Source organism: Myotis myotis, unplaced genomic scaffold (assembly GCF_014108235.1).
Source record: "Myotis myotis isolate mMyoMyo1 unplaced genomic scaffold, mMyoMyo1.p scaffold_m19_p_11, whole genome shotgun sequence".
In the NCBI taxonomy this organism is placed as follows: domain Eukaryota; kingdom Metazoa; phylum Chordata; class Mammalia; order Chiroptera; family Vespertilionidae; genus Myotis; species Myotis myotis.
Genome location: NW_023416315.1, coordinates 3,522,866 through 3,549,146, shown reverse-complemented (window position 1 = coordinate 3,549,146; position 26,281 = coordinate 3,522,866). Strand labels below are relative to the sequence as shown.

General features: G+C 49.8%; 1 protein-coding gene across 2 annotated transcripts in view; it reads right to left on the bottom strand.

The window, feature by feature from the left end:
- The window catches only part of IMMP2L (inner mitochondrial membrane peptidase subunit 2), a 493,454-nt gene extending 472,196 nt beyond the window's left edge, over window positions 1-21,258 (bottom strand). The window contains exons 1-2 of one of the 2 annotated variants that reach the window (XM_036327299.1): window positions 21,202-21,258; window positions 20,740-20,806 (exon numbers count right to left, since the gene is read on the bottom strand). The gene's annotated coding sequence lies outside the window, so the exon portion shown is untranslated. Of the gene's footprint in view, window positions 1-10,147; window positions 10,248-20,739; window positions 20,807-21,201 lie in introns of those variants that run through there. The other variant, XM_036327300.1, reaches the window with a different exon arrangement.
- Window positions 21,259-26,281: the final 5,023 nt, after the last annotated feature.

The following is a 26,281-nucleotide window of genomic DNA, read 5'->3' as shown; positions in this document are numbered from 1 at the left end:
CTCCTCCCCACAGACCCTCCCGGCCTGAGTGCTGCTGAGCATCCACAGATGCTGACCAATAGGTTTGACCGGTGGTTTAATCTCACAGGCAGCTTACATCGCACCCATGTACCATGTTGACAGAGAGAGAGTTTGGTTTCATTGTGTCAGATGCCATTCCATTAACTGCCAGGCAAGAGCAGAGCAGGCCAACCTGGCTGGTTTGGCCCAGTGGATAGAGCATCGGCCTGCAGACGGAAGGGTCCCGGGTGTGATTCCAGTCAAGGGCACATGCCTAGGTTGCGGGCTCGATTCCCAGTGGGGAGCATGCAGGAGGCAACTGATCAATGATTCTCTCTCATCATTGATGTTTCTCTCTCTCCCCCTCTCCCTTCCTCTCTGAAATCAATAAAAATTTTTAAAAGAATTGAAAAAGAGCAGAGCAGGCCCTCCGAGAGCCAGCATGTGTCACGCCCAAAGAACCATCTCCCCTGCTCCAGGCCACACCTCTTCCCCTCTTCCCAAGCTCAGTGTGAAATTAGAAAACTGGGATTCAAGTCCTGGCTCTGCCAATGGCGCGGCCACTAACTTCTACTTGCGTGGACTACCTCCCTCTACAGTCTTAGCTCCAACCACCTCTGATTCTATGGGCTAACTTCAGGCCTTCACCTTTTATATCAGAAATCCAGGGAATGCCCCCTTCCACCCAGGACTCGCCGTCCATCATCAGCATTGCACCTGTGCTCCCAGGACAGCTCTGACCGCTGCTGCGAGGGAATCGGGCTCCCTCCTGGCGACCACAGTTACAGCTCTAGGCTGACCTGTACTTCATACCTGTGCTCACGTAACACACACACGTCCAGGGGGTGGGTGAATAGGACAGGGTAACACACACTTTGGAAACCTTCTACTATACTCCTGCTTCCAGCATCAATCAGCACCCCCGCCTGCAAATAAGCACCAGGAATAACACATAAACTAAACTATTTTCATACTAGTCAGCAAATAGGTGTGTGCGTGTTGTTCAACTTAATCAACAGCTCAGTGGCCCTGAGAATAACCCCCTGGTCTTTTCAATTTTGTAAGAAACGTATTTCTTTTATTGTCTCCTCAACATCAAGCGATATTAGAAAACATCGCAATGGTAGTTACAGTAAATGGCTTAGAAAGAAAATCCGGTAACAGTTTTGATAGATTTTAGGGAATACATGAGCCAGATAAAAATATATGAGCCATACGGAAACTCAAAGCCACTTAAATTAATGGCTATCAGCTCTGAATAATGAAGTTTTTCAGAACCTAATGCAGCTTTGTTCTGCAAAATGACTCCGCTATCTCCCAGAGACCTTTCCCGGGCCGAGCGAGCCATTTGTTATCCAACTCATTAAAGAGAAAGGCGGCAATATCGCCTCTTCCCGCACGTCCAGCGGGAGGAACCACCACGAAACCACAAATAACAAGTCAGTTCAGAAGGGAGACGTGCGGCACAGAATCCTGCAGGGACACTGAAAATGTCATTTCTCCTTGGCCAAAGTTACACCTAGATTTTGCCACAATTGGGGTGTTAACTTCAGTACAAATATTTAAGCCACATTAAATTTTTTGACTAACAGTACAGTGATTGTATTTCATTTTTTTTATAAAGATAGACTGATGGGCCACTCCCAAAATCCGTCCAAGCAGTACTCTTCCACAAATTACCAACCTATAAACTCTGAAAGCAGCATGAATTGGGAAAAGAGAAAAAAACGCAGGGAAAGGAACCAAGATGGCAGCGCAGGTAAAGGCCTGTACTCGCCGCCTCCCACAACCACATCAACATTACAACTAAAGTACAGAACAGCCATCATGCAGAACCGCCGGAAAGCTGGCTGAGTGGAAGTCCTACAACTAGAGAGGTAAAGAAGGGAGCGCACTGGGACTGGTGGGAGGTGCGGAACTGGCTGGGCCGGCACCCATGTGGGCCGCGTTTTTAATCGGGAGGGAAATCCTCTCCGTGGAGGCCACCCAGGGGAGCAAGGAGTCCCAGCCCCACACCAGCCCCCCAGCCCAGGGTCCAAGAGCTGGGAAGAGAAGTCCCCACAGGCAGGAAGAACTATGGGCTGTAAAAACCAGTGCGGATTGGGGCTCAGTGACACACAGGCTGCAGGAGACCCACCTGTTCTTAAAAGGCCGGCACCACAGACTGAACTTACAAAGTCCTGCTTCCTCTGAGCTCCAGCACCAGGGCGAGGCTTTGGGGAACACAGACACATACGAGGAGGAACTGGATTGTCTGGCATCAGGGCAGGAACTTGGAGGCGGCTTTCTCCCAGATGGAAGTGCTCACAGAGATCATTGTTCCTGTGCTGGGATCTCCCCAGTCGCAGGGCTGACTGGTAGCCATTTCTGTTGTCTCCATCCCTGTGATTCCCTAAGACCCTGCCTCATCCAATTTATAACCCCACCCAAGCTGCCTGCAGCAGCTTTTGCATATGAATGGTCTGTCCTTTCTCAGGCTAACAACCTGTTAAACAAGCTGCAGCTGGATGAGGGAGCCCCAAAACTACCAATAAAAGGCCCAAGACCCGGCACCAGCACCAGCCTGCCCTGCTTCACAGCTGGGCCTCGTCTGGGCACTTCCAAACCTGATACAAAGAGAAGGAATCTGCAGATCTCTCTGTAGCTCCTGCTGGGTGGCCCCAGGCAGTGGCTGACTTTGCACCTCCTTGGAGATCCATGAGCCAGTGTACCCAGTGGTCAGTGTGAGACCATAGCAGATTACAACTCTACACATCCATAAGCCACACACTCAAGGGGCAGACTCAGTGAGCACCAAAGCCCCACTGAAGCAAGTCCTGCTCCATAGGAGTGTCTCCTGCACAGCAGCTCTCCCACTGCAGTCACAGCTGGTCCTCACAGCCAACTGGCCTAGAGGTCAATTCCTCCCAGTGACACCAACAGCAATTAAGGCTCAACTACAACAAGACTGTGCACACAGCCCACAAAGGGGGGCCCCTAGAGTTCCCAGCTCAGGTGACTGGGGAGGCTGAGCCACTGGGCCCTATAGACCACCTACTACACAAGGCTACTCTATCAACGCAAGGAGACATAGCAGCTCTACCCAATAATAGAAACAAACACAGGGAAGCAGCCAAAATACAGAGACAAAGAAACATGTCACAAATGAAAGAAATGGAAGAAAACAAACTAATGGGATATAGAGTTCAAAACCACAGCTATCAGGTTACTCAAGAATCTTTTAGAAACCTCCAAGGGACTTAGTGAGACTTTCAAGGACTTTAGTGAGAATGCCAAAAAAAATGGAAAAGGACCAGTCAAAAATTAAGCATACACTGACTGAAATAAAGAATAATATACAGGGATTCAACAGTAGAGTAGAGGATTCTGAAAAATCAAATCAACGATTTGAAATATGAAGAATCAAAAAACACCCAACCAGAAGAGCAAAAAGAAATAAGAATCCAAAATAAAGATAGTGTAAGTAGCCTCTGGGACAACTTCAAGTGTACTAACATTTGCATTATGGAGGTGCCAGAAGAACAGCGCAAGATACTGAAAACCTATTTGAAGAAATAATGACAGAAAACTTCCCCTACCTGGTGAAACAAATTGACTTACAAGTCCAGGAAGCACAGAGTCCCAAATAAGAATCCAAAGAGGACCACACCAAGATACGGCATAATTAAAATGCCAAGGGCTAAAGACAAAGAGAGAATATTAAAAGCACCAAGAGAAAAACAGTTAGTTACCTACAAGGGCGCGCCCATACAACTGTCAGCTGATTTCTCAACAGAAACTATGCAGGCCAGAAAGAAGTGGCAAGAAATATTCAAAGTGATGAATAGCAAGAATCTACAAACAAGATTATTCTACCCAGCAAAACTATCATTTAGAATCAAAGGACATTTAAAGAGTGTCCCAGACAAAAAAAAGCTAAAGGAGTTCATCACCACCAAACCAGTATTACATGAAATGTTAAAGGGTATTCTTTAAGAAGAGGAAGAAGAAGAAAAAGATAAAAAATATGGAGAACAAAACGGCAACAAATACATACCTATCAACAATTGAATCTAAAAATCAAAATAAATGAATAAGAAATCTAATGAACAGAATAAACTGGTGAAAAAAATAGCATCAGAGGCATGGAAATGGAACAGACTGACAATTCTCAGAGGGAAGGAGGGTGGGGAGGGCAAGAAGAGGTTAAACAAAGATCTTATATGCCAGTGGTTCTCAACCTTGTCTGCACATTAGCATCACCTAGGAATCTTTTTAAAATCCTGACTTCTGGGCCTCATCCTCCGGAAATTCTGTTTCTTTGTTATGGGGTGAGGCCACAACATTAGTAACAAAGAAACAGAATTTCCGGAGGATGAGGCCCAGAAATCAGAATTTTAAAAAGATTCCCGGTGATTCTAATGTGCAGCCAAGGTTGAGAACCACTGTTATATGCATATATGTGTTACCTATAAACACAGACAATAGGGTGGCAAAGGCCTGCGGCAGTGTGGGAACCGATGGAGGGGAGCAATGGGGGGAAAAGGAGGAACATCTGTAATAACCTCAACAATAAAGGTTAAAGAAAGAAGGGAAAAAAACACAATTTTATTGTGAAACCAATGAGATAAAAATTTCAGTCTAGTAAAGAATTTCATTATTTTGCAGTTGTCTAAAATACTGTATCAACATATTGATACTATAAATTTTTGTTATGCTAATTGCCTCAAGTAATCCCTATATTATCCCTATTTTTATCCCATTTTATTTTATTTTGTAATATGTTTTTATTGATTTTAGAGAGAATGGAAGGAAGAGGGAGAGAGAGAGAGAAAAACGAAGATTCCAGAGAAACATTGATTGGCTGCCTCCTGCACGCCCCCTACTGGAAATCAAGCCTGAAACCCAGCACGCGCCCAGACTGGGAATCAAACCAGCGACCTTCTTGGTGCATGGGACAACGTTCACCACTGAGCACACCAGTTCATAAAAGATATGAACTGATGCTCAGAGTACCTGAGTCATCTCCCCAAGGTCACACAGAAGGTCAGCAGCGGAGCTGAATCCAGGTGATCTGGCCCCATGGCCTGTGCACTGAACTCTCAGATCTCCAAGGCCTCACAGCCGCTCCCCATAACTCAGAGCAGGATGAGGTACTGATTTCATAGCTGCGGCTGCAGCACGCAGATGCCGCTCACAGCACTGTCCTGGTACACAGTTCACTCAACCCAGGACATGAGAGGTGAATTCTCAAGCCTCATCCATTTCCAGTCAGCTTCCCAAGGGCCATGGGTACAGCGGGGAGAAAAGCACAGATCTGTACACAACTTCAATTAATAGGAAAAGACAGGGCTGCCTTTGTACTTATGCGCTGAAAACCCTGCCCCCTGTGGTCCTTGGGGCACTCTGAATGGCCTGCCTCCAAGGATTTGACATCTCACCCCAAACAAAAGCGGGGGGGGGGGGGGGAGCTCCTGCATACCGAAGCATCGTGCCCCTTCGCAATGTCCCTTCCACATGTACCACCCACATCTTTACACACGCAAAGGGGAGCTATACCACTTTAACTGTATGTATAGCATGTAAACTTGGAAATGCCACAAAATCAACGGGAACTTTATAGGGTAACATTTCCCACAACAGTCTAGTTAGTAATAGAAAAACATTTTACAGTGTTTAAAGCATAATCTTCATATGTAATATGTACAGCAAATGTAAAAGCAAACACAGGACAAAGGCCTTAAAAATCAGCCACATTTTAAAACAAAAAAAAACCCCACACAATTAATTTTAAACTACCACTTTTTCTGCAGTAGTGACATTATCTATTAAACATTCGCAACCATCCTTTTCAAATACAAAGCTGATGTGACCAACTTCACCCCACCCCAGCTACCTCCTGCCTCAGACAGGGCCTACTAGTCTGACGAATTCTCCCCCAATGTGCCTGTATTCGTCTGCCTGAGAACAAAAATATGCACTGGGCCAAGGGTCAAGGTAAGCCGTCTCCTGAGCCACCCAGACACCTGGATTCACCCCCAGGCGCCGGTGTCCACAGCATCTTTCTCACCAGCCAGACTCCTCAGTCCAAGACACTGGAAGCAAAGCGAATAAGCAGGCAGCTGATGTTACCACGAAATTAAATGGTGTAGGAGAGCAAATGCAGACTTCCATCCTCTGATCCAATCAGGCATTGGTGGGAAGTAAAAGATATGCAAATCAATGCTGAGAAGGTGGCACACTGTTCCCCAGGGAGAATCAAAGTTCAGAGAAATCACTCTTGCAATTTTATGTTACTCCGTAATCAAGGAGCAATCCTTGGGACGCTCTCTCTCCCTTTTCTTGGACTCAGTATTTCAATAGCAGCCGATCGGAAAACACTTTCTCTGGGCCTTTTTTCCCCCTGCACCTCTCCTGCCGGAGGAAAAAACTTAGCAAGACAAGTGACTTCAGAATCCATGCCGTCCCCTTTGCTGACTGCTGTGCACCTGCCTATCCGGTCACCTTTCCCACCGAGGCCCAGGGAGAGGGAGGCGGACCAGGCTGGGCGTGTGACGCTGGCTGAGGAGCACGTTCCTCTCCAAGGCTGCTGTGGCTCCCAGCTCTCTGAGCTCAGCTCAATCCCTTCAGTGCAAACGTGAAACAGCCCGCTTACTGACAGCTCGCAGAGACAGAACCGTAGAGCCAGCAAAGCCACTGAATCAGACACCTCCCCCGTCACCGACCAGTGCGGCCCCGTGAACTTCCATGGACTCTGAGGGAGCTGGGAGAGTCTGGAATACAATGTCCGTAGGATTCTGTAGGAACATATTCTGTTCCACTGATGGGAAAAAAACCTTTAAAAACGTGGTCTCCGTGGCAAGAAGGCAAGTAGAACTGGGCTCTATTATAACAGAGAAGCAACGCCAGGTGGGAACGTGGCGGGGGAGCGGGGTGGGCACTGCACACACACACACACACACACACACACACACACACACACACACACACTGACGGGCGCTGGCTTCTTACAGGGGAAGGAGTGTGCGGGAGCCCTAAGAACAACACGGCGCCATCTGCGTGGTGAGCGGTAAACACAGGACCAGAGGAGCCTAGTGGCTGACACCCTGAGGCATGAGCAGGGCAGGGACGAGGGGCAGGCACAGAAACTCACCAGGCGGAAGGCCGGCGGCCGAGCAAGGGGCAACTCTGGGAAAACAAGAACTCGCCCCCAGGGGACCTCTCCTCCCCTAGCATGTCACTGGCCGTGTGATCCTTCCTGTCGGCGGTCATGTGATGTAGAACCTGACCTTTTCCTCCCTAAAGACACCATCTAGGCCTCGGTTGTATTTCGGCTCCAGGCCCAGAAAAAGTAGCAAAACCAGACATGTGACGTCTCGGCTGCCTCAGCACCAGCTGCGTTGGATAATGACCCCCTGCCCCGGCACCAACCAGTCAGTGGAGACCCCGACTCTGAAAGAGCACCCCGAGAGCTGACGAGCACTCTACTAAGGCTCTGAGACCTCCCTCAGCTCCCCACCTGCAAGAGAGAGAAAGACGCTCAGGACAAAGGGCCAGGCGCACACGCTCCCTCCAGGGAGCACGCCCCTGCTACGCCCCTGCAGGCAGGTATCCCCAACCTCTAAGGGGCCCCATGAGACCCCAACCAGGGGAGCAATGGGCCGCCTCAGCTCCTCCCAGGCCAACCCCCTGAACCTGTCTCCAAGGCCCCCTTTTCTCTGGCTTCCTCTTCCCTTTGGCTATACCCACCTCCAACCCCTTTTCCTTAAATAAATTCCGTTTTTCCTTATTCGCAGTCTAACATGGCTACGGAGCCTGCCCGTGCACCGCTGACTTTAGCCTTTCACACCCCAAACAAGACAAGAGTGAGACAACGTCAAGTAGGAAAAAGACAAAACCCCCCAAGCCTCTCTCTTATTCTGAACAAAGATGCCTGCACCAAGTTCAGGAATGTGCACCGACACACACACACACACACACACACACACACACACACACACACACATTAATCTTCTTAAAACATATATGAGTCCCCAGTCAAAATTCCTCCCATTTCCCCTCCCTATTGATAGCCCGCTGAGTCTGATATTGAAGTCATTCACAATCTAACCTCAATTTATATATCACACAGCCCCTTACTATAGCCCAAGTGTCTCATTGGTCCTGAATTTAGGAACAGAAGGGCCTCCACTATATCTTCGTTCCAACGACACCTGATGTTTCGAATGTTCTTCCCTTTCTTCCGAGGTCAGTTCAAGGTGACCTCTCTGCTCTCTCCCGACCACTCAAAACCACACTGATTCAACGGCGACTTAGTCAGAGACCAGTGCAGTGGACAAAGGTAGACAAAGAAGGAAACCTAATGGATGTTGTGCTATGGGAGGCCCTAGCAAGGAATTCAACCTGGAATGAACCATGGCCTCTAAGCTTTAAGCTGCCCCTAGAGCAGTGATGGCAAACCTTTTGAGCTCGGCGTGTCAGCGTTTTGAAAAACCCTAACTTAACTCTCGTGCCGTGTCACATATAGAAATTTTTTGATATTTGCAACCATAGTAAAACAAAGATTTATATTTTTGATATTTATTTTATATATTTAAATGCCATTTAACAAAGAAAAATCAACCAAAAAAATGAGTTCACGTGTCACCTCTGACACGCGTGTCATAGGTTCGCCATCCCTGCCCTAGACAGTGAGAAGATGTGACCCAGGTTTGTTTTGTGTGTGTTTTTAATGAAACAAAGGTCAAGGGAAGAACTCACTGCCTATAAGTCAGCCTGATTGGAGTAGAGAGCGCTAAGGCTGGAGTAAAAACAGAAAAATGCCGGAGAGGTGAATAGGGCCAGTGACGTGGGGTCTTTTGGGCCAATTTCAGCAAGTTTCTGCCTTAACGTAAGGGCAATTGTGAGCCACAACTACGTTAAGCAAGGGAGTGGGCTAGAGCCTGAAGAACTGGACAAAGTTCACTGACTACCATCCAGAGCTCAGCCAGCCCTGATGCGTCCAGGCTTGAAACTGATTTGAATACAAAGACAGGTCTGCTTCCCCGGGGGCCAGTCTGGAACAGCTGGGGGACAGAACTGCAGGAAGATGGGTGGGAGGAGGTCCGGTGCCGCTGGACTTTGCCTAAGGGCGTAGAGCAAGTATCAGCTATCGTCAGCTGTAACTGCCCAGACACCCCGAGGAGCGGGTGCGAGATTGCTGATGCGAAGGACCAGAGCTGGCTCTGTTTCGTTAACGTGAATCCAAGGCGGAGAAGCACGGCCTCCAATGGACTGAATCTGTGCTGTTCCCCCAACAGCTCCGGTCTCCATCGCATGGGAAACACAGCCTTGCTGCTTTTTACCCTCCTTTCAAGACCTGGGGTTCAGCGTCCAGGAAGGTCCCCCGAAATGTAGGCGTCGGGAATTTCCGCACAGAGAGCCTGGGTGGGTGGGCAGTGGGAGCCCAGCTGCCAGGAGGGGATGCGACCCATGTCCTCACCCAGTCCAGTGCCCTACGCTGACCTGCCGGCCTTCTATTCGGTTGCCATGAAGACACGCTGTTCCAAGCAAACACATTCGAAAAGTTCTACTGCAGCTTCTCTAGGATGGTGGTGAGTGTTTGCTCTCCATCCTCAATATCACTTCAGAGAACACCTACCAGGACGCGTGCGGACTGCTCCTTGTTTGGGGTGACCGTCCCCCTCTGACTCCCCATGGCTGCCTTAGGGGCTCGTGGTGGGACAGCCGTTCTCACAGCTCTTGCCACAGGACAGGCCATCTTTCTGTCCTTGCCAACAGCATGGATTTTGAAGGCAACAGAAGAAAGTAGCTACCAAAGTCGAGATTGCAACAGACTAAAGTGTCAACCGCACTGAGTAAAAAGGACTGTGACACTTCTATTTTGGACAAAACACCGCTGAGAAGTCTCAAGCTCAGACATGTGGAGCATCCTATCCCTGGCATGCACCAGCCTGTCCCTGGCCGTTCCGCCGGTGTTTTACACTGGAGGGACACTGTGATTGAAACTAGAAGGATATTTGATACATCACCTGCCTCAGGGTTTCAACCAGAGGATTCTTTTCCCTTCCCCCAGAATCCTTCCACCTAACCCCACCCTGCCCTCGTGCCCCCACCCCGCCCCCCACGGAGGCCGTCAGGAGAGCTGTAGGATCCAGGCTTTGCTCACCATGCACCGGCCATCATGTGTGTCTGACTCTGTACAGGACCTGGCCGTCATCCACGCTCTGGAAGGAGGACTGGACTCTCAAGCTGACCACGAGGTAATAAATATGGCCGGGAGCCAACCCCACCGGCAGAGTATCTCCAGGTCACGCCTTCCATAAGGAGACGCAGGGGGCTAAATCAATGACACGTTCGCAGATTTAAAAAAAAAAAAAGAATCGTTTATTTCTCAGACACAGACACAGCTAACCAACCTTTTCAGAAGGACAACAGGTCCTCGCATAACATTTTGTTCAATGTTGTTTCATTATGACATTGGTGAGATGCCGTGTATCAATTAGTTTTTCATAAAATCATTTTACATGGTTCGACTCAGTTCCAGAAATCTACCAACAATGGTAAGTGAGGACTTCCTATGTTGCCTTCTTAATCCCAAAATATTACTTCCCTTAATTACTTGTCTACACACAAAAAAAAACTTTTTTAAATTTTAGAATCGAAGACAGTAACCAAGTATGACTCATTAACCAAATAATTCCTTACATTTCTTTACAATGGGTTAAACTAACATAGGATTCTTACAAACAGCTCATACTGTCCTCAAATATAACCTTTAAAGTACATACCTCCGTTCTCCCAAAAAGAGGATGAAGTTCAGCCCTAGCCAGTTTGGCTCAGTGGATAGAGCGTCAGCCCAGGGACTGAAGGGTCCCAGATTCGATTCAGGCAAAGAGCACAAACCTCAGTTTCAGGCTGGATCCCTGAGGCCCTGGTCGGGGCGTGTGCAGGAAGCAACCAGTCGATGTGTCTGTCTCACATCGAAGTGTCTCTGTCTTTCCCTCTCTCTTCCACTCGCTTTTAAAAACAATGGAAAATATCTTCAGATGAGGATTAACAAAAAAAAAAAAGAGAGAGAGAGAGAATGAAGTTCAGATACCTGAAGTCCATCTTCACGCAGCTGACTGCAGAGCTAGGGCTAAAATAAGAACTTCAGGACTCCATTCCACTCCTTCTCACTCACATGACCCCTTTAACGTCTGGGAATTTCTCTTTAATGCCTATGTTTTAAATTGTTAAAATAAAGGTTTAATGAAATGTATGAATTGTTAACATCACAGTCATATACGCCCGACGTGCCCCAAACTACTCATCTCCTACCTGCTGTCGTCACCATGTTTACGGACCACAGTTCTCTCCTGTGAGGTACAGTGAGACCGTGAAAAACACTAGCCAATTAGTCGCTGAGGTGCTCTGAACGGCCCTTACAGGATAACGGTTCTTTTTGAAACAAAACTAATTATTCAGTATTTGAATCTGACACTAATAAAACTCTCATTAAACAAAGAAGCTCTTGGGAAAATATCAAAATGCTTTGTAAAGAATCCGCTATACCAGGAAAGCTACAAATCAAGGGGAAAAGGCTACATACTAGACTAGCCATATAACCTCCTGGAAAAGACAAAAGTATGGAGACAGGAAAAGGGTGAGTGGTTGCCAGGGGTTGGTGAGGGAAGGAAAGGGTGGGGATGGATGGGCAGAGGACTGTGAGGGCCGTGAAACTATTCTATAATGATGGGTGCATGTCCTCGTACATTGTCCAAGCTCACAGAATGTACACACGAACACTACCAACAGTGAACCCCGATGCAAACGACCACCTCTGGGTGGTGATGATGTGTCAATATCAGCTCATCGGCTGTAACAAATGTACCATCTGGTGAGTGATGCTGCAAATGGGGGAGGCTGTGCCGGGCGGGCGGGGGGGTGGGCACATGGGGAATCTCTACCTTCCACTCCATGTTGCTGTGAATCTAAAAATGCTCTAAAAAATAAAGTCTATTAAACCATGAGGGTAAATTACCTGTGGCAACTCCACTCTTTTCCTACCGCTTACAGCCTTGCAGGTGCGCCATTACCTGTTCAGGGCAGCGCGCCCTTGGCCATAACCCCAAGCTCCGGGGAGCTGCTTTCCATCCTCATCGCTCCACGAGATGCCTGCTCTGCCCCTCGAAGCCCACACACCCTCCACCATGACCTCCACAGACTACGTCCAAAGACGGGGGGAAACGAGGCCCAGACAGCAGACGGAGAGCACAGAGCGAGGCTAGGGGGGTGCAGAATTCCTACCGGGAGACGCCTGCGGGGAAACGCAGGAGAGAGCAGAGAGGGGGGAAGAATCCCCAGAAAGGAAAACCGCATGAAACTAAACTACCCTAAAATACACACACGGTCTACAAGCATTTCCCTCCTTTAAGAAACGTCTTTGCTGTGCGTGGTTCCAACACTCGGGCGGGGTCGTGTGTTTACACCGTGTCCGCCAGCTCCAAGCGAGACGGCTCTTCAAAGGTCGGCCGCAAATGCTGCGGACATTTTTCAACACAAAGATCTAAAAAGCGTGTGTGACAGAGGCCTTTACAAAGGCCTCGCCCTCAGAATAAACTTGTGGGTAAAATGGCAAAGATTACATTTTTGGTGATTTATTACATGAGAAAAATGGCTCCTTCCGCCTTCTGGGCACTCAGTCCAGAACCTGCCAGGAGCCGGAAACCTCGGAGCTCCCTGAGCCCTGAAACCGTCCCTGGGGAGCGGCTGCGGGGGGCGGGGGGTGGGCCTGCTCTGGCCACACTGCCCAGGGCCAGGACCTGCTGCCTGAGAATCGGCACCTAGAAAACCATCAGACCCGGGACATCGTCCCAAGATTCTGGTGTAAGTGCTCTGATGTGCGTTAGTCATCCACAGAGGATAAGCCAGAGGCGGTGAATCCACAGGGAGTTCACACAATAGAGAGAGCCTGCTGGTCTCTCTATCCGCGAGCCCCCACCACCCCACACAGCCAAGGACTGCTGACAGGCCCTCCCCAAGCCCGTCACGCCAATTCCGAGCACTGCATTTTTTTTCAAATATATTTTTATTGATTTCCAAGAGGAAGGGAGAGGGGGAAAGAGAGAGAGAAACATCAATGATGAGAGAGGATCATTGATCAGCTGCTTCCTGCATGCCTCCTACTGGGGATTGAGCCCACAATCCAGGCATGTGCCCTTGAACAGAATCGAACCCAGGACCCTTCCGTCCACAGGCCAATGCTCTATCCACTGAGCCAAGCCGGCTAGGGCTGCATTTTTTTTTTAATTTTTTTAATATGTATTTTATTGAGTTTTTACAGAGAGGAAGGGAGAGAGATAGAGAGTTAGAAACATCGATGAGAGAGAAACATCGATCAGCTGCCTCCTGCACATCTCCTACTGGGGATGTGCCCGCAACCCAGGTACATGCCCTTGACCGGAATCGAACCTGGGACCTTTCAGTCCGCAGGCCGACGCTCTATCCACTGAGCCAAACCGGTTTCGGCAAGGGCTGCATTTTTAACTGGGTCCACTTCTTGAAAGTCTGCCGCTGGCCGGAAAGGTTGACCTGGCTGTCCTCCCAGACTCTCGGCCACGCCCTTCGGCATCCTCGCATCCCTTCTCCTGGTTGTGCTCTAGCTGCAGTGTTCTCCACAATGCACATTCAGCCCTTTCTCTTCTCTCTACACGGCCTAAGCTCGTCCATGCTTCCCAGCCTCCAGCTCCTCCCCAGACGCAGGCACCACACAGAGAGCTGTCCCCCTGCCCCCCCTCCTGGGAAGCACCAGGACCCCACAGCCAAGGCCTCCTGGACACCCCCACCGCCAATGGTGTGCCCGCAGGCACGTTAACACAGCACACCCAAGCCTGCGCTCACCCTCGGCCCTCAGACCGGCTCTCTCTTCTCCTTGCCTCTCGCTGACCAGGAACCTGGCAGCCATTCTCCCGTCCCCTTCACATTCAATCACAACGACCACCACGCTTCCCTCCTCCAAAATATCTTCTCCAAACCGCCTCACTGCTCAGCAGCCCCACTGCCCCTCATCTGCGCGCTCAACCTCCTGTCATGCAGATGAACACTGTCCTCAGCTCTGGCCTGCAGTCCTGCCATACCTCCCCCCTCCCCCCACCCCCCCGACATCCACCCAGCACTGTCAGGGACCTTGCAGTCACCACAATCCTCCAGTGGTCATTCGCCTGGGAGGGAAAGCAGGCCCTGACTGAGCTGTCCCTCTCCTTTCACGCCTGACTTTGCCCTTCACACTCTAACTGACCTACAGAGTCCCCAGAACACCTGCTCTCAGAAGCCATACAACGACCCATGATGTTAGCTCCTTGCCACCTGCCCCTCCTACTCAGCCTCCAACACTCAGCACAAACTCAGCCACTGCGCAAGCCCTCCCCTGGCGTCTCCATGGGGACAGAGAGCTCCTGCGAGCCTTCCTGTGCACGTCTCTCCATCGTGGCGAATCGCACGGCACACTTCGGGGGTCTGTAGAGACGGCTACTGTCCTACTAGAGTAGGCTATGAACTCCTTGATCAAGGACAGTGATTTTTCATCTTCGTATCTAGTTCAATGCACATAGCATATAGTGTAAAAAATACAAAAATAAATTAAAGCCTGGCCAGCATGGCTCAGTGGTTGAGTGTTGGCCCATGAACCAGGAGGTCACGGTTCGATTCCCAGTCAGGGCACATGCCCAGGTTGTGGCTCAATCCCCAGGAGGGGATTCTCTCTCAACGATTCTCTCTCTCCCTCTCCCTTCCTCTCTGCAATAAATAAAAATAGAGTTTCTTAAAATATTAAAAAGGAATGAATGAACTATAGGACAAGGAGAAAGGGCATGAAGACAGCCGCTGGACTTTGAGTAGAGAAAAAACCCAGATGCTAAGGAAGCACACATCTACTACTAAATCCCCCCATAAAAAAACAAACAAACAAAGATATGCAGGGTTATTCAGGTGGCATCGAAGCGATAAGAGAAAAAGCTAATCATTGGACTGAGCAGGCAGTAAGGAGGTCAGAGTCTGCGGCAGAGTGGCTGACTGAAGGCCAGAGATAAAGGGGTTCTTTCTAAGAGGGAAGTCATTCATCGACCTCTGTCCGCCCATGGGCCGAGCGAGAGGCCGGCACCTTCCCCTCAGCTCACACACCCCTTTGCCATCGCTCTCCATACCCCTTCCCAGTCCCACAACCAAGTACCAGGTTCCACGGGGAGTTCCCCTCATTGGCACCCCCTGTCCTGGCCGGGGGAGTGTCTGGGATGTAAGAGATGGGGAATCTTTGTTCTGGTAGCAAGGACCTAGAGGCAAGAAAATGGAACTAGTCTTTCCCGGGGACTTCCTCTGTACCAGTAGCAGGCTACTTTACAGGCCTCCATCTGAGAGTGATCGCGAGGAGTGGCCCCATTTCACAGATAAGGAATCTGTGTCCAAGACCACACAGCTGGGCCATGACACAGCCTGTCCCAGACCCGGGAAGGCAGCCTCTAGAGTATTCCGATAGCCCCCACAAGGAGGGGGACGTGGTCCAGCCACTCCAGGCTGGAACTCAGAACCCACGATTCTCCAACACCCTGTTATAAACGTGGGTGAGTCTACAGGACCACTCGCACAGCGGGCGTGCAGTGAGTGAACAAAGCTGTGGGGGCCTGACCTAGGAAGCTAAAAGCTACTTGTTATTTTATTCCTACATAATTACCCCAATCAGCATCACAAACAAAAATGAACTTAAAAATAAGTTTTTGGATCACAAAGGGTCCTTAAATGAGGCTTCCCTTTAAGACTATTTTTCTTCCGCAAAAAAAGTAAATAAATAAAAAATAAAAATAAAAAACCATGCAGGATAGAAACGATCCCGCCTGCTGCCTTGTGAGAGCAGTGGCACTGGCAGACCCTGCGGGGACCTGCTTGTCTGGACGGGCCTCACTCACCGTGGGCTGTCATTTGAATAAAACACCATCCTCAGCCCTAGAGACGAGGACTTACGATGGAGGCGCCACACGCCGTGGCACGCCGGGGGACAGGCCTGTAATGTATTGACAGCGTGTGCTCCTCGGCAACGCGAAACCCGGGGCCTAGTGTGAAATCAGACGTCTGTGGACTCGTTTCCCTTGGCCCGGAGAGCAGCATTCGTTAGACACACTAACTACACGGCTGAGCTGTATTAAACCCACTGCTGGGCAAAATCATGACACTCAGACACGAAGCATCGTGGCGCTGCCACTTCCCGGTGTGCCGAGGAAGCTTGTATAGGCGGAGTGCGCTCACGCCATTGCATCCGCCACTGCACTGAGATAAATCTCCTGAGCTCTTCCCACAGGTGTCTCCCAACAGGGGAGCAGTCAGCGCGTCTTCAACACAGGACAGAAGCGCTTCCCCTTCATCTCTCAGGCCCCACCTGTGCGGGCAGGGGTGTGGAACCAGGCATCTGATGGGGGAGTCTGAGCCGCATCAGGGGTCAGGCCTCCTCCAGGAAATTCTAGGAGGGGCTATAACAGGCCTATAACAGGCGATTCGCTGTGAAAATGCAAAACCCCAGGAGGCTTAGCACCTTCAGGAAAGTGAAATACTAGATCCTTTCCCACAATCACAAAAAAAGTCCTAAGAATGTGAGGGGTGACCAGAGAGAGACAGGGAGGGAAATTAGCGGGCCAGTGGCTGGTTGCACACACTCCTTGTAACTATGCTCATTGCTCTGTTTCGATAGACGACAAGCTAAGGAGCAGAGAAGTGTTAACAGGCCCAGAGGGCAGATCTAGCAAAATCAGAGCCAGGAATCAAGCCTGCGTCTAAAAGACTGTCTGCAGCCCTAGCCGGTTTGCTCAGTGGTTGGAGCATTGGCCCGAGAGCTGAAGGGTCTCAGATTCCATTCTGGTCAAGGGCACATTCTTGGGTTGCAGACTCGATTCTGGCCCCTGGTGGTGGTGGGAGAATGTGGGAGGCAACCAATCAATGTGCCTCTCTCACTGTGTGTGTGTGTGTGTGTGTGTGTGTGTGTATGTGTCTCCTCCTCCCTTCTACTTTCTCTAAAAACCAATGGGGAAAAATATCCTCGGGGAGGATTAATAAAAATAAATAGAAGCCTGGATGTAAAAGGCATGCTACTTCTACTTGAGGATTTGGGGTGAAACAGGAATGGTGGTAAATAGCCAGAAATGTGGAGATAAAAGGCAGACATTTAGAATTTTGCCAAATAGAAATATATAATTATGGAATTAAAAGTCGAAGAAATCAACCCCAAATGCTGACAGTGGCACTGTGAGAGGGAGTTCCGAGGAGACTTGCCTTCTACCTTTTATATCCTCGCAAGATTCCACTCTTTGTCGCTTTTTTAAACCTATGTAACCAGAAAAAGACACCTTTCCTTGTCGCTTTTTTAAACCTATGTAACCAGAAAAAGACACCTTTATCACTCGGGTAAAAAATGAGGGGAGAAAAAAAATGCGGGCCGCGTGCAGAAGCCCAGGCGCGCGAACGCCGGTATTTATTTCCCACCGTGACCGTCCCTGCCCTCGCCAAGCCTCCCCGCCTGTGTCACCCGTAAGGGAGAACCCGAACACAGATCCTCGTCTAACGATGATGCGGGCACCACACACTGACGCACTGGAAACTGACCACACTGTTCACTCAGGACATCGCGAGGGCCAGGCAGCCTGGGGAGCTCCTGACGGACAGGCCCGGGAAGGCAGGGAAAGAGCTGCCCCGCCCTGCCCACCAGTGGCCAGCAGAACCTGGAGGCCTTGTACATTACCACTTAGCTGTTCAGAAAATCCTCAGAAAACTGGTGAAGGCTCCACCCAAAGAGCCATCCCCACCAGTCTCCGCGCCCCACCATCCCCGCTCATCCACAGATAAAACAATCTCTGTTGAATCCTTGAGGGAACCCATCATCAATTAAACAACTATTCTCGGGGTTTCCAGAAAGTCAGTGCTGTGGCCACCGGCCTCGCGATTCAAACACATACAAAGGCAGGTGCAGGCGCAGGCGGCCGGGATGCCAGAGGGCAGCCCGTTTCCCGGTGGGCATCTCAGAAGCAGGTTTCCCGTTCCTGCTGGTGGCTGGCGGAATGGTAACTAATTCAAAGCCTTGGCTTATGTGGGGCCGAGGGGGTGCAGAGGTGCTCCCACCCTTCTGGGAGAGGCTGGGTGTCACATCACCTACAGGAGGCGAGAGGCATGGGGAGGGAGGTGCTGGCGGGGGATGGAAAAGCCCAGGAAAAGCGCCGAGGAAAGAGGCCCCGCTGAACATCACAGCGACCCTCCAAGGGCTTCCGTGTGCTATTTGTTTGGCAACTTTTCAGGAGAGAAGAGGATGCTGGTGAGGGGGTCTCACAGCAAGAGTCCCGAGAAGGAGGCCCAGCCTGGCCATTCCCTCCCAGGAAGCTGGGGAGAAGGTCCCCAAAGAAACTCAACGCTGCCATGTTGCTCTGCACTCCGTGCTGTATGCACTCCGTGCTGTATGCACTCTGTGCTGCTATGCACTCTGTGCTGTATGCACTCCGTGCTGTATGCACTCTGTGCTGTATGCACTCTGTGCTGCTATGCACTCTGTGCTGTATGCACTCCGTGCTGTATGCACTCTGTGCTGTATACACTCTGTGCTGCTATGCACTCTGTGCTGCTATGCACTCTGTGCTGTATGCACTCTGTGCTGTATGCACTCTGTGCTGTATGCACTCTATGCTGCACTCTGTGCTGTATACACTCTGTGCTGTATACTCTGTGCTGTATACACTCTGTGCTGTATGCACTCTGTGCTGTATGCACTCTGTGCTATATACTCTGTGCTGTATGCACTCTGTGCTGCTATGCACTCTGTGCTGCTATGCACTCTGTGCTGTATGCACTCTGTGCTGCTATGCACTCTGTGCTGTATGCACTCTATGCTGAACTCTGTGCTGTATACACTCTGTGCTGTATACTCTGTGCTGTATATACTCTGTGCTGTATACACTCTGTGCTGTATGCACTCTGTGCTGTATACACTGTGCTGTATGCACTGTGCTGTATACACTCTGTGCTGTATGCACTCTGTGCTGTATACACTGTGCTGTATGCACTCTGTGCTGTATGCACTCTGTGCTGTATACACTCTGTGCTGTATACACTGTGCTGTATACACTCTGTGCTGTATACACTCTGTGCTGTATACACTGTGCTGTATGCACTCTATGCTGCACTCTGTGCTGTATACACTCTGTGCTGTATACACTCTGTGCTGTATGCACTCTGTGCTGTATACACTGTGCTGTATGCACTCTGTGCTGTATGCACTCTGTGCTATATACTCTGTGCTGTATACACTGTGCTGTATGCACTCTGTGCTGTATGCACTCTGTGCTGTATACACTGTGCTGTATGCACTCTGTGCTGTATGCACTCTATGCTGTATACACTCTGTGCTGTATACACTGTGCTGTATGCACTCTGTGCTGTATGCACTCTGTGCTGTATACACTCTGTGCTATATACTCGGTGCTGTATACACTGTGCTGTATGCACTCTGTGCTGTATGCACTCTGTGCTGTATACACTCTGTGCTGTATACTCTGTGCTGTATACACTGTGCTGTATACACTCTGTGCTGTATACACTGTGCTGTATGCACTCTCTGCTGTATGCTGTGCTGTATGCACTCTGTGCTGTATGCACTCTGTGCTGTATGCTCTCTGTGCTGTATGCACTCTGTGCTGTATGCTCTCTGTGCTGTATACACTGTGCTGTATGCACTCTGTGCTGTATACACTGTGCTGTATGCACTCTGTGCTGTATGCACTCTATGCTGCACTCTGTGCTGTATACACTCTGTGCTGTATGCACTCTGTGCTGTATACACTCTGTGCTGCTATGCACTCTGTGCTGTATGCACTCTGTGCTGTATGCACTCTGTGCTGTATACACTCTGTGCTGCTATGCACTCTGTGCTGTATGCACTCTGTGCTGTATGCACTGTGCTGTATGCACTCTGTGCTGTATGCTCTCTGTGCTGTATGCACTCTGTGCTGTATGCTCTCTGTGCTGTATACACTGTGCTGTATGCACTCTGTGCTGTATACACTGTGCTGTATGCACTCTGTGCTGTATGCACTCTATGCTGCACTCTGTGCTGTATACACTCTGTGCTGTATACACTCTGTGCTGTATGCACTCTATGCTGCACTCTGTGCTGTATACACTCTGTGCTGCTATGCACTCTGTGCTGTATGCACTCTGTGCTGTATACTCTGTGCTGTATACACTGTGCTGTATGCACTCTATGCTGCACTCTGTGCTGTATACACTCTGTGCTGCTATGCACTCTGTGCTGTATGCACTCTGTGCTGTATGCACTCTGTGCTGTATGCACTCTGTGCTGTATACACTCTGTGCTGCTATGCACTCTGTGCTGTATGCTCTCTGTGCTGTATGCACTCTGTGCTGTATACCTTCTGTGCTTTGGGGTCATGAGGGGTTTTTCCAGGCGTCCCCCTTTTAAAATGCAAAAGTCCTTGGTCACAAGGGGGACCCTGGCTCTTTAATAATCAAACTCAAGAGGTGCGAGGCCCACACTCCGAGGGAGTGAAGGGTCAGGGCCAGCTGCCAGCCACCGGGCACTGAGCCTGGAAACCCTCGGGGAGGGAGTGCGACCTGGAAGGTGGGAACACGTGGACTTGGGCCCCAAGGTCCCGGGAGAGCTGGGGATGTAGACCTTGCACCCCTGCCATCTCGGGGCGCCCTGGCTCCCTCCAGCCCTGCTCATTGCTTACTTACCCTTTCTCCCGCTCTTCCTCGGTGAGAAGGGGTAAGTGGCTATTTTGTGCCCAATTTGGCCAAAACCCTAAAAGTAAACATGACAGAGACAGACACGTGTTTTAAAATCCTGAGGGTCCAGCCTGAGGAGCTCCCACCACCTGCCCCACGCTTCCAGGGGGGACAGAGCGCCCTCCCGGCCGGGACTCGGGGCGCAGCTGTTCCCCTTGGGCTCCGGATCGCCCCAAGTCGCCCGAGGAGCAGGCGGCCGGGGCGGCCTCCGATCGGCACGCGCACTCACACACGCTCCCTCCCGCGCCCGCCAGGCAGCCCTCCGCCCCAGCCCCGCCCGCCCGCCCTGCCCGGGCCACCTCCCGGGGAGGGTCCTGGGGCCCGCGGACCCCGGCGGCGGCGGCGGCGGCACCAAGACCACCCGCACAGTTTCAAGGCCCCCCACCCGCCGGCGGCGCCCGCCCTCCGCACCCGCAGCGCAGCTCGGCCCAGGGAAGGCACGCGCGGCCCCGCCCTCCGCCGGCGGCAAGCCCCGCCCCCGCCCCCCGGCGCGCGGCGGCAGCGCCCGGCCCCGCCCCTGCCGGGTGGCAGCCAAAACCCGGCCGGGATTTACGACGGATCACGACGGGTCGTTCAGCGAGCGGTTGCCCAGCATTTAGTCTAAACGGGGCGCGGCACTGAGGCCCAGGGGGCGACATGGAGCCTGTGGGACACCCGGCCTCCGGCTGCAGGAGTGCAGGGCGGCGGCTGAGCTCTCCTCTCCGCCCTCCGGCCATGCGTTTCCGGCAGCGGTTCTCAACCTGTGGGTCGCGACCCCTTTGGCGGTCGAAAGACCCTTTCACAGGGGTCGCCTAAGACCATCCTGCAGATCAGATACTTACATGACAGTTCATAACAGCAGCAACAGTACAGTTAGGAAGTAGCAACGCAAATAATTTCATGGTTGGGTCACCACATGAGGAACTGTATTTAAAGGGCCAGAAGGTTGCGAACCACTGCTCCAGGGCGCACAAAGCCAGCAGGACGGTGCTCCACTGCAGAACTCCATTGCAGCCCTAACCCTTGTCCTCACACGGTGCACACTCTTCACGGGGTTGTTGCAACCCGCGGGGAAAGTGGGACCTCCAACTACCAACCCCCAGAACACCCTTTCCTCCCTCTTTAACCCCTTCCCCAACTGTCTCCCTCATGGGGTCTTCCTTGTCCCTCTGGGTTTGGACAGATCACTCTGCGCGTTTTCAAATCGTTTGATGCAAAAATGAGTATTACACTTGGTTCCAAGTTACGGGAAATCAAAAGGTTTAAGAACCAACACAGGCTTAAAGGGGCTGATACATACACACACAAGCACATACACCGAGTGTCAGGGACCAAGAGGAAGGGAGTAGGTGCCACTTTGGTAGTTTTTCTCATTTGTCACTGAAATAATGAGTGTGGGGTGAGCTCTGTTCCAGCTGCCCTCCGCTGAGAGGAACTTCGTTACACTGGGCTGGGCTCTGTCGGCACTGTGACCCGAATTCAGGACACGGAGCTCCTGGCCATGGGTGGCTGAGAGTCTGGGAGGTGCCAGCATAAGCAATAGGACGGGCATGTGTGAATTTTATTAGAGTGTAAAGTAGATAAACATAAGAAAAGACTTGCTAATTCAGACCCGACTTTTTCACTAACATTCATCAAATGCACTTAAAAAGAAGCTGAGGTCGTCTGAAAAGGTTATATACTGTATGATTCTAACCATCCGACTTTGGGAAAAGGCAAAACAACGGAGACAGGGCGATCCATGCTTGCCAACGGCTGGTGGGGAGGAGGGATGAATAGACCGGATGGCACTGATCTGTCAGCGAGGCTCACCAGTTGTAACAAACGGGCCGCCTGGGTGCTGGGACGTTGAGGGTGGGGAGGCTGTGCAAGTGTGGGGTCAGGGGACACATGCGAACTCTACTTTCTGCTCAGTCTTGCTGAGTACTTAAAACTGCCTTTAAAATAGTCTATAGAAAAAGTCGTCGTTGTGGTAAAGCCTCAGAACACCTCATTCTCTTCAGATCCATCAATGAAATTCTAAACCGAATATTTGGCGTTATGTGCGGAGTTGAGATATGGGTTGTCTCCTTATATCAAAGCGACCCTCCACGTGGCACCACTGTCATCAGGAAGAAAGTGAACCATGTTTTCCTCAGGCACAAAATTAAACTACGGTTAGGCCTCATATCTGACCAATTCTCTGAATGTATTTATATTCAAGTCTATTCCTGTCCACACATGCTTACAACCAGTAAGCAAACAGTGCAAGATATCATAGAGGCCTTCCAACTGTTGGGTCTCAAGTTCTCTTTACAGTCTTAAAAAATTATTGAGGATTTAAAGAGACTTTGTTTGTGTGGGATGTATATGTAAATATTTATTAAAAATTAAAACTAAAAATTTAAATTGGTGTTAATTCATTTTTTAAATTACAAACCCATCACTTGGGGATTTGGAAACACCATAAAAATGTGAATGTGTCGGCTGATTGCCTTATTAACTAAGTCTTTTTTTTTCTTTTTCAATGATGAAGACTTAATCAAAAAAATTTTTCTCTTTAACTCAGATGTCCAAAGTTTCTTGGTCATTCTTCGGCCGTGTGACGCAGGGGCATCATGACGTTCGGCCCAGAGAAGAAGAGGCTGCGGTGAGAACCTGACAGCTGTCTTCGTAAACCTGCAGGGCTGCCCTGAACGAGAGGCTGCGTTTATTCTATGTGACCCAAGAGGACAGAGTTGGGACAGATGAGGCGCAGTTCCAGGGAAGGAAATGTTGACTTCGTATATAGATCCATTTCCTAGCAACTGGGACCTCTGAAAAGAGAACAGATTAATTCAAGAAGCAGCAATTCCCTGTTGTGAAAAAGGCTGGACAACCACTTACTGGGGATATTATCAAAGGAACGCTTAAGAACTTAGGATTCTTTCTCTCTCCGTTACCTCATTTCATTCTCTTAATAAGTAGGGGCAAGTATTCAAACTACCAGTGCTAGGTAAGAATAATGAAGTTCAGAGAGCGCATTGGTCAGTATTCTTGGAAAACTGTAAAAGCAACTTGAGTTAGCCCAAGCGAAAAAAGGAAGACGGCATAACACTTAGTGGTATTTTACAGAACCTCGGCCAGTATAGTGCAGCTGGCCTCCCGGAGGGGCCTGTAGCCCTCAGAACTTCTCTAAGGTTCTCTGCTTCTCTCTACACAACTGCTTTGTTTTCTTGTTTTGTGTGTGTGTGTGGGGGGGGGGGGGTGCCACGCAGGGGCCGGGGCGGGGGGGGGGGGGGGGGCGGGAACAACACATGTCTGCTATCTCACACTCTGCAGGTCAGAAGTCCGGGAGGAACTGGCTGGGTTCTCTGCTCAGTGTCTCAGGAAACTGCGATCCAGGCGTCCACTGGCTGTTTTCATCTCATCCTCAGGTTCCTCTCTCCAACGCACTCCAGTTCTTGGCAGGATGCATTTGCTGCGGCTGCAGGACTGTGGTCCCTGTTTCCTGTGCTGCCTGACACCAGAGGCCACTCTGCTTCAAGGGCCTCCTGCATCCTTTCCCACGTGGCCCTGTCCGTCGGCAGACCAGCAATGGTGCATTGACGCTCCTCATGCTTGCCTCTGATTTTGTCTTACTCTCTGCTTTGTTTTCCATCAGATGTGTTTTCTGTGCTTTCCGGCCACATAACAGGTGGAAGATATTCACTCCACAGTTCCCTAGTTTGCATCTCTGTCATTCAAGAGCCCAGCCCAAGAGGATTGGCTGCCTCAGTTACCTGCGCTTTAGTGGAAGACTAACCCAAGGAGAGGGTGAATAACTCATCACACCCAACAGTGGTGTCTCGGCGCCGCTGGTCCTCGTGTGCACTATTTCCAGGTCATGTCCACTTCCTCCTCTGACTCGCTTTTCATTTAGTTTTCACCTTTTTGCAATTTATGGATTAAAGTAGAAGTTTAACCACCCCTGGTACACGTAGCACACAATACTGGAGAGAAACACCCCCGTAGAGAAGTAGCGAAAGGGAAAAGGGCTCAGGACATTTGGGACGATGAAGTTATGAAGCTGGCCGGTGCTTATGCTGGCACAACAATATGAGCGTGGGTAATGCCGATGGACTGGACCCTTAAAAAAGGCGAAAAGGGTACATTTAATGTTACGTATATATTATTGTAATAAAAAAAATCATTGGTTGGAAGCCAAGTAGGTTTGGAAGCGCTTTTAAAGCTCCAAGCTCTTCGAATTGTCTCCCTCTTTTTTCCTCATTAAGTTCATTAATTAATAAGCATTTATCAAGAGCTTTTATATTCAGCGATGTGCTAGGCACAGCAGAAAATTCAAAGCAAGGCATATTTCTTTCCCTGAAATAATCTGTCGTTTAGTTCTTCCTAAATTGAGATGAAAGGAAGCCCGTTTAATTTTTTACAAGGTTTTGATTTGTTGGGAAAGGGTTGTTAATAGGTGTGCTGGGGGAAAATTCTTCCACTTTACAAATAAATCATGAAACAAAGTTAAATGGATTTCTTTAAAACCGTGGGTCTTTTTAAATATGCTAATGTGCATCTTGAATCTCCAAGACAGGATTTAGTAAACTGACTTCCTACACTCATTTGATCAGGAATTCTTTGTTCTCTTGCCGCCCAATTAGTATCTCTGTGCTCTGTGCCTGCGGAAGGTGAGCTACACATGGACCAGCAGGCGGGGGTTCTCTTTCCGCAGAGCCACTGTATCATGCGATCTGTGATTACGGTGTGGATGCCGCGTCTATTTCACCCCTGAGTGTTCCAGAATGTGTACAGAGTTATAGAAACATTTTCTTTTAAAACTTAAGATGTAGATTAAACATTAAATCGAGACTATAAATAATTTCCTAAAGTAATTTCTTACCTCAATTTACAGTTCTCCAGTACCTTTATTTGGCATTGAGCCTCTTACAAAGTTATTTCCATTTTGGGGAGAAGGACTTGCTAATGGAGATTTTACAGGAAAATGGTGATGCTCACTTTGTGGTCTGTGACTTCTAAACAGTTTTAAATGTTATTCTCAGTCAGAGCTGACGGTCTACACCATTTTATATTCGTTCAGGTGTCCAGCATCGTGGTTCGGCAGTTATGAACCTTACAAAGCGACCCCCCGGTAATTCAAGAACCCACTTGACCCCATACAGTCATTACCATATTAACGGCCATATTTCCTGTGCTGGACCTTACAGCCCGTGACTGTTTTGTGACCTAAACATTTTTAATTTAGAAGAATAGAGACCCACGCCTCACTCTGTTCTTGATGAGAGAACTCCTCTGAGTTGGATCCCAATCAGCAGCCTTCGGCCCGTGGTTTTCTCTCCGCCTTTGGATAATGACAGTGTGACTTGCACTGTTCTGAATCCATAATTGTAAAAAGGTCTCCATCTCTCCATCGCTAGGCCGGACTTCGGGTCACCACCTTCGGCACAACAATCTATCCCCACATTGTCTACCTGTGCTCTGACTTCCTCGCAATTACACACGGGGGCCCCGTTTAAGTGCAAGATGAAAGCGCAGCAAATCCGAG